General features: G+C 45.1%; 1 non-coding gene across 1 annotated transcript; it reads left to right on the top strand.

Annotated features, from left to right (window-relative positions):
* Positions 1-8,824: 8,824 nt before the first annotated feature.
* TRNAP-UGG (transfer RNA proline (anticodon UGG)) lies at positions 8,825-8,896 on the top strand. The gene has a single exon. It is a non-coding gene; the product is annotated as a tRNA-Pro (tRNA).
* The last annotated feature ends 427 nt before the right edge of the window (positions 8,897-9,323 follow it).

Raw genomic sequence — 9,323 nt, 5'->3', positions numbered from 1 at the left:
CCCAACATGCTTTCAACAATTTCTCTCCTGTTTTTATCATTTACCTTGCTGTGCTGAATCCAGCCACCGTCTGGATGGGAAACCAAGAGGAAGAGGGAGAAGAGTTGGTTTTTATATCCCGACTTTCTCTGCTACTTAAGAATCAAACCGGCTTACAATCGCCTCCCCCTCCCCACAACAGACACCTGTGAGGTAGGTGGGGCTGAGAGAGTTTGGAAAGAACTGTGACTGGCCCAAGGTCACACAAACCAATGGTGTTTTTAAGGAGGGACATCCATTAAGACTGGGATACCCCCCCCTCCAAAGTCCTTTCGACCCTTGATGATAACTGATTATGACAAGAAGATGAACACCAAAGGAGAACTTCTGGTGAAGACTGCTATGGGGTAGGGTTGCCAACCTCCAGGTACTAGCTGGAGATCTTCCGCTACTGCAACTGATCTCCAGCTGATAGAGATCAGTTCCCCTGGAGGAAATGGCCACCTTGGCAATGGGACGCTATGGCGTTGAAATTAGGGTTGTTTAATGTGATTTTTAATTAATGAATATAATAACAGGTTTTTTTTATTTACTGTCATAACACTTCGCCGGAAGTCCAATGGTGAAGGGCACATAGGTGGGTGGTAGGCTATGGGGCACTATAGGCCGTTTTCTTTAAAAAGAATAGATAGCAAATATCAATGTATTAGTTTAGGTCGTAATAGTGCGCTTTATATGTTTTTTATATATTTTATGTTTCTTCTTTTTGTTTTTGCTTTCAATATTATTGTTATATTTTTGTTTTCTTTTTCTGTATGTTTTACTATATAAAATTAATAAAAAAATTATATTAAAAAAAAGAAATTAGGATTGCCAACCTCCAGGTATTAGCTGGAGAGTCTCCTGCTATTACAACTGATCTCCAGCCGATAGAGATCAGTTCCCCCTGGAGAAAACGGCCGCTTTGGCCATTGGACTCTATGGCATTGAAGTCCCTCCCCTCCCCAAATCCCGCCCTCCTCTGCCCTAAAAAGCTCCCGCCAGTGGCGAAGACGGACCTGGCAACCCTACTATTTATACAGCCATCAACCCAGCAGGGTTGCATTGAACGAGGGACAGATGCCCGGAAACGTTTGCTCTGCCCGGTGATTTGTTCCCAGCAGAATAAGATACGAGCCAAGGGCTCTTGAACGCCTTCCTCTGGACATCAGCTAAGGCGTGGCAAAGGTCTCTCCTTTCCGGTACGCAGGTGCCCTGGGCCTCTGCTCAGAAGCAAACAGAGGAATGGGCTGCCCGAAAGAGAGTTCCCGCAGGGCCTCATTTACTGTGCACTCTGGGGAGGAGAAAGTTCAAGAACCCTTTAACTCTGCTTTACTCGTGTGTGCTCACGGCTGACGTGCAAAATAAGGGGTGTCCCTGGGACAGAGTGGGGGCCAGACAGGAAGCCCCCAGAGCTGGATTCGTCCCCCAGACTACTGGCTGCTTATCCCTATTATATACCCATCTCTATTAGGGGAGGGGCTGTGGCTCGGTGGTGGAGCATCTGCTTGGCATGCAGAAGGTACCAGGTTCGATCCCCAGCATCTCCAGTTAAAGGGACTAGGCAAGTCGGTGATGTGAAAGACCTCTGCCTGAGACCCTGGAGAGCCATTGCTGGTCAGAGTAGACAATACTGACTATGATGGACTGAGGGTGTGATTCCATAGCAGGCAGCTTCATCTGTGCCTTGACCTTTGCAGAAGGTCCCAGGTTCAATCCCCGGCATCTCCAGTTAAAGGGACTAGGTGAATAGGTGATGTGAAAGGCCTGAGACCCTGGAGAGCCACTGCCGGTCAGTTTGATGGACTGACTTTAATGGACCAAGGGTCTGATCCAGTATAAGGCAGCTTCATGTGTTCACTGACATACAAGTAGACAACCCTCATTACCCAAACGCCATTTCGTCATATATCTCAGCTGTAGCAACATGTCACAGATGGAGATCAATGTACAATTGTATACAAACATCCCTTCAACCAAATGTCCACTTTTCCCTTTAAAAACTATCCCAGTGCTAGGGCTCATCCCTTCAACAAGCTGTAATAAAATGAGAATGCCCCTGAGCACATGCAGAGTATCTTCCCATCAATAAGTATCTGGGTGATAGCCATGGAAGACAAATTAAATAACTTGGGTTTTACACCCCTAGCCCTACTTCAGTTAGGGTGGGAACAAGCTAAGTTAATTATAGCCCAAAGGATTAAAGACATTGAGAGACAATTGACAGATGTGTCTCGGTTGTAATTTTTTACTTTTAAGTGTTATAAGTCTTGGACTGTAATTTTTTGCTTGTAAGAGTATTTTAGTCCATGTTTCCTGTTTTATCTTGTTTTATCCGGCTAAGGGCCGCAAATAAATTATCTATCTATCTATCTATCTATGACAGGGGAAAGAGGATTCCAAAATCCAGAATCCAGCCCCTGAATCTCTCGTTTGAGGAATCCGCCACTGGGAATATGATCAGCAGGAATGGGTGGGCCTACTTTGCAGGTTTGTTGTGAAGCCAAATACATTTTTAAAAGACTTTAAAAACATAAAACGGCCCCTGCTGGGCCACAGCAAAAGTCCCTTCATAACAGACTCCTTAGAATAGAATAGAATAGAATAGAATAGAATAGAATAGAATAGAATAGAATTTTATTTATACCCTGCCCTTCCCCTGTGAACCAGTCTGAAGGTGGCTAACAACATAGGTTTACATACATAAAAGCAATTGTAAAATGCTTAAAACAATGCTGAAATTAATCCATTTATCCATAAATAGTGCCGTTCCTATTATTTTCCTTGTTGCCAGCTCCTAACTGTTGGTATTCAGAGGTACACTGTTTCAGAACATGGAGGTCCTATTGACCATAAATCATTTTAAGCTTCCATAATTTCTCCCTTTTGTCAACTTCCTCCCCTCCCCCTCCAACTAAGGCCATTTATGCAGGGTCAGTTTTGATGCTCGCACAAAGATGTTTTTTTTAAATGCAACCTTTAAAATGCTTATTCACGGTCCCGATGCAAAAGGAGAAATCCCACCACCCCCCATTCGCCTGCTCCTTTGTTCCTTCCATTCGCGACCGCGGTTTTTATAGCTAACGCGCAACTGTGAATTTTGCATGTCTCCTCGAGGGGATTCTTCGCAATGGCAGCAGAGCAAACCCAAAAGGTCCCGTTAAAGGGGCTCTTAAGTAACGCAAAGCAGGTATGCGGTATTCACTTCCTGAACGACGGATCACCGTGAAAAACTAAAAAAAAAAATATGCGGGGCAATTGAGCCTGGAACGCGCTGCTAATTACCAAGCATAAATGGCCTAAGAGTATTTTCCAAACACCATCGTCCAGTGGAAAGAATCAGGGATGTGGAATGTGGAATCGGGTTCAAATCTTTGCAAAGCCCTCGTTACCTTGAGTGAATGAAATTCCCTCTCCTACCCCCCCCACAATAATATTAATGTCTTCATTCACGTGTTAGTTATAAATGACAGCTACATACCCACCTTGACACACGAAGGCCTTCTCTGCTGAACATTGTTATTTTTAGGATTAACCGATCTCCTTTCTGCCGGAAGGATTCAATACTCAAGGCAAATACTCATGCGAAAATAGACAAACCACCAAAACCGATTTGCCCTCGATATGGAGGATATTAAAAGAAGTAATTGACGGCAGATTTTTTTCCAGAGTTTCCTTGGCAATTAGACACATGCCGAATCCAAGGACTTCAAAAAGTGAGCAGCTTCCGTAAATCAAAAGGGTACCCACAAAAGTCTAAAAAGAGGTCAAGTGGGAAGTTATAATATGAGATTACTTTTTCTCTCGCATTTAACAATTGAAGAGTTTAGTGCTATTATACAGAATAATTACATTCTAATGGGATAACTAAATAAGGTTATGATAGATGAAAGTATTTTGTTATGATTCTGCGTGCTAAACATTATATAAGTAAATTTCTGACATTAGTAAACATGAAAGTATAATCTCCCAGGTAAAAAAATCTCACTACACACACACACACATATACACATATACAGCAGGATAATAGGGTGTTAATTAATCAATATTATGCTTTGTAAGTATTTAATGGTTTTATATTAGTTTAGGTTAGGAGGTTTATATTCATTCCAGCTGTTTACAAACAGTAACTTGTCCAAGACTTGTATTGATAGGTAGAACTGTTGTGTGGTGTAGTTTGCGCGTTTCTTTGTTGTGGCTTTTATATTGTGTTGAAAAATAATTTTTAAAAATGAAAAAGTCAATAGAGAGCAGGAAAAACACAGAAGGGCAGAAGAAAGAGGCAATTCTTTCTTCCCTGTCAATGAAGCCATTTCCCCTTCTTGCCAGATGTCAGAAGATGACCTGGACATAAGTTGCGCCTGCTCCGTTTTTTATCGCCATGGGGGCCAGAAGCCCCTGTCGCAATTCTGGGCCCGACGACATGCGGCAAATTTAGCCAGGACCCAGATCCGACGCCAGATGGCCAAACCTCTGCTGCAAATGCCTCAGGAACTCCTTGACACCGTATCTCTGGCCATGCTGCCGGAGATTTTATGCGCCTGTGCCTCCGGGATATGCTTCTTTTCTTCCCTTCTCTTCCCTCTCCCCTTCCAAATTCAACCTCAGCAGGCCCACGATTGATCTGAAACCCCTTCAAATGCATGCTCAAAGGGATTCTGGCGTGCTCCCTGGTGAAGGATCGCCCATTTCTGAGGAAATCAATCTGCACGGGGTCAAGAGGATGAGAGCCGACCCCCCTCCCCGCCATTCCTGCCCACCCCCTTGTCAAATTGTAATCCTCTCTCTCTCAACACACTTCTTTTCTTGTATGGATCTCCTAAGGGCATGGGCTGGGGAGGGCGAGGGGGGAAATCAATTAGGAGGATTATTAATATTTTACGATCGCTAAGCGGTCTGGTCTGCCTGGTTCCCCGGGTGGCAGTCATGATTCTGGAGCACTTACATTGATTCAGAAAAGGGTGGGGGGGAGAAAGCTAATGCCGCTTCCCTTGCACAAATGGGCACATGGTACCTTCTAGTTCATATGCACCGCACATGGGTACAGGCTGGCTCCATTTCCCATCCTTATGCTCACAAATTTACTGGAAAATTCTTTCCCGCATATTGGCTGAACGTTCTTGAATGCATTACAGCGATCCTTTTCTTTTTAATCACAAAGTGTGGGGGGGAATAACAGCAAACTGAGGGTAACATGCAAAAAATTGTGCAAAGAATTCCAGACAGCACTTTCTCACATGCTGAACAATGCACTTTCAATCCACTTGAACAATCATTTGCAAGTGGATTTTGCCATTTCACACAGTAACCATTTTTGCATGGTAATTAGCAGCTCATTCCAGGCTGAATTGCCCCACATATTTTTTTGAATTTTGCACGATGAACCGTCATTCCGGAAGTGACTGAGAAGCTGGAGCATACCTGCTTCGTATTACTAAAGAGCCCATTTAGCACGAGTTTTGGTGTTTGCCTCGAAGAATCCCTCTCAAGAAACTATGCAAAACAACAGAGGCGTGTTAGCTATGCACATGCTAATGGCTATGCAAACAGGAACAAAGGAGCAGGCGAGTGGGGGTGGAATTTCTCCTTTTGCTTCAGGACCTTGAATGGGCATTTTTAAAGTCGCATTTTTAAAAAGAGCTTTGAGCGAGCATCAAAATTGACCATGCAAAAGTGGCCAGTAAAAGCCAGCTGCAAAGTGCATTGAAAGTGCATTATTTGGCATGTGTGAAAGTGAGACTTGTGTGTAAGGCACTAGCAAAGCAGACAGGGAGAAATGCTTCTGCCTCGCTCGTAGCACCAATCTGTGCTCCGATTCCATTTGTCAGCAGGAGGTCCCATCCAGAAATAGAAAAACCTTATTGCATAAATGTGCAATTCATGGCTATAAAATGGCCATGGGTTTCAATAGCTTTAAGAGGAGATTAGGCACTTCCGTGGAGGAGGAGAGATATACTGGTGGCTATCGGCCATGCCTGCTGAATGGAACCTCCATGTTCAGGGGCTGTATACCTCTTGAGCATCACCTGCTGGGACAAAGGACAACAGCTACTTTTATGCTCTGCTTGAGAGCCAGCAGGGGGTAGTGGTTAAGAGCGGTGGTTTGGAGTGATGGACTCTGATCTGGAGAATTGGGTTTGATTCCCCACTCCTCCACATGAGCAGTGGACACTAATCTGGTGAACCAGGTTGGTTTCCCCACTCTTCCACATGAAGCCAGCTGGGTGACCTTGGGCTAGTCACAGCTCTCTTAGAGCTCTCCCAGCCCCACCTACCTCACAGGGTGTCTGTTGTGGGGAGGGAAGGCGATTGTAAGCCGGTTTGATTCTTCCTTAAGTGGTAGAGAAAGTTGGCATATGAAAACCAACTCTTCGTCATCTTCTCTTTTTCTATACTGATGCCTGCTTCATGGAACCTCCATGTTCAGGGGCTGTATACCTCTTGAGTTTCACCTGCTGAAACAAAGAATAACAGCCGCCTGTATGCCTTGCTTGTAAATGTCCCAGATGCATCTTCCTGTTGGGAACTGACTATCGCACAAAACCCTGGCTTATTTTAACCACTGTTAGTTTGTGGAACTGGGATCCAGTTTACTGATGATCATCCAGATCCTGGCTTGTCTTGGACTCTGCATCCGGGGCTTGGCTCTGCGGGCTTGGCTCTGCATCCGGGGACGGCGCTGGCGGGAACTGTGCCAGATTACGCCAGGACATTTGCATTCACATGTTATGCAAAATCCTAGCGGAGTTTAACCGTGGTTACGAAACCCCCTTCAGATCTGGGTTCGATGAACTCTAACTACCCAGGGGTGTGGCTCACGCGGGCCGTCGCTGGTTTAGTTTTTACCAACAATCAACCGCTGGTCTGATTCAGCGGGGCTCTTACCCATTTATGGCCAAATCCTGGACTATCGGTTCAGAAAGAGCAAAGAGATTCTTTGCTGGGGAGGAAAGGGCAAAATGAATAGATTTTAAATACAGTTCATAAACTGACCCTACCAAGGTGTATTAAGAATATTTAATGCAAATTAAACATCTAGCAGACAAATTCTCCTCACCCAGCTAGGATGTTTACGGGTAGGCTGTGGGTAAAACACTACAGCCTTTGCATCCCATCTGTAAAAGGGGGATATTTACAGCCTCATTCCCAGGGTTTCCGTGGGTATAAACAAAGGTAAAGTACTAAAACATTCAAAGAGAGCCAGAGTTGTGTAGTGGTTAAGAGCTGTGGTTTGGAGCAGTGGACTCTAATCTGGAGAACCGGGTTTGATTCCCCACTCCTCCACAAGAGTGGTGGAGGCTAACCTGGTGAACTGGATTTGTTTCCCCAGTCCTGCACATGAAGCTAGCTGGGTGACCTTGGGCTAGTCACAGATCTCTTTGAACTCTCTCAGCCCCACCTACCTCACAGGGCGTCTGTTGTGGGGAGAGGAAAGGAAGGCGATAGTAAGCCAGTTTGATTTCTTCCTTAAAAGGTAGAGAAACTCAGCATATAAAAACCAACTCTACTTCTTCTTCTCTTTGTTTCCAGCAAAGAACTGGTGACTTGAGGGCGTGCAGATCCTCTGAATTATAATCTGTAGAAGCAGGGAGATGGTCAAAGAGAGACTCGCACCCGGCTCATACTGGGCAGGCAACTGATCATTTGGCAGAGCAATGCTTGTTGGCTGTTGGTTGGGAGAGTCGGATTGTGAAATGGAGGCGCAGTTCAAAGGAAAGAAGCGCAAAACTCAAGTATCTTTTAAGGGTAATCTTTGGCCATTTATGCTTGGGTGTTCCCAGCCGGATTTGCTTTGATGATGCTTGCATTTTCCAACCCTCAGAGGTCGCCTCCCTCTCCCCTCACCCTTCCACACATTTTGCGTGCGTTTTCTGCTTCCAGAAAATGCGGGAAATGCCTGCATCCAGAAAATGCGGGGGAAAGGTGCAGAAATGGCCTCTGAGTCTCTACCTAGGTATGTCACTTAGGGCAGAAAATAACGCCATCAGTGGGACTGAAATACTTGCACCCGTGCTCAAAATGGCAAGATTACTCTTCCACTTGAAAAGCACTGGGCCGACTAACAAACAGAACAAAACAGCATTGAAATTGTGTCTCCCACAAGACATCTCTGACTAAGTGATGTTCTGTTAACGCAGGAGGCCTTGCGCAAGTAATTATGCAATCCTTATGCAGTCCTGAGCGCTTACCATTTCCTGCTTTGAAACGTCGTTCTTTAACTGTGTTATTAAATCTTTTAAAAATTAGATCAATATTCTAGTGCCAGCACTATGCCATTTTGCAAATGCATAGCCCGGAGAGGAGAAGACTGAGAGGGGATATGATAACCATCTTCAAGTACTTGAGGGGCTGTCATATAGAGGAGGGTGCTGAGTTAAGAACATGTTGTTTTCTGTTGCCCCAGAAGGTCGGACCTGAGTTTCCATCTAGACATTAGGAAGAATTTTCTAACAGTTAGAGCGGTGCCTCAGTGGAACAAGCTTCCTCGGGAGGTGGTAAGCTCTCCTTCCCTGGAGGTTTTGAAGCAGAGGCTAGACGGCCATCTGTCAGCAATGCTGATTCTATGACCTTAAGCAGATGATGAGAGGGAGGGCATCTTGGCCATCTTCTGGGCATGGGGTAGGGGTCACTGGGTTGTGGGGGGGGAGGTAGTTGTGCATTTTCCTGCATTCACCCTGGTGGTCCCTTCCAACTCTATGATTCTAACTGCTCTTGGGATACAATGGGTTTTTGCTGGATGTGGTGTGCAGCTGCATACTGCAACTTAAAAAAAAACCTTCCACTTTTATGCTAGCAGAAGTGGGAAGGAGACGTGGCTCAGTGGCAGAGCATCTGCTTTGGAAGCTGAAGGTCCCAGGTTCAATCCCCAGCATCTCCAGTTGACAGGATCAGGTAATAGATGATGTGAAAGACCTGGAGACCCTGGAGAGCTGCTGCCAGTCTGAGTAGACAATACTGACCTTGGCAGACCCAGGGTCTGATTCAGCTTCGTGAAACCAATAAAAATGATAATGAATATAGCTAAAATAATAAGAAATAGAACAACAAATTGAGTTGAGTAGACAGACAACTATAAAAACTACAGCAGTGGATCTTGGAGCTTATTATAGAGTAAACATATGCAGGATTGGTAGGGTTGCCAGGTCCCGGAGGTTTGGGGGTGGAGCCTGATGAAGGCGGGGTTTGGGGAGGGGCTTCAAAGGAATAGAGTCCAATTGCCCAAGCGGCCATTTTCTCCAGGAAGACTGATCTCTATCAACTGGAGATCAGTTGTAATAGAAGGAGATCTCCAGCTAGTACCTGGA

This window comes from Euleptes europaea, chromosome 3, assembly GCF_029931775.1.
Source record: "Euleptes europaea isolate rEulEur1 chromosome 3, rEulEur1.hap1, whole genome shotgun sequence".
NCBI lineage: Eukaryota > Metazoa > Chordata > Lepidosauria > Squamata > Sphaerodactylidae > Euleptes > Euleptes europaea.
Note: the sequence above shows the minus strand (reverse complement) of the source record. Positions and strands in the feature narration are given on the sequence as shown.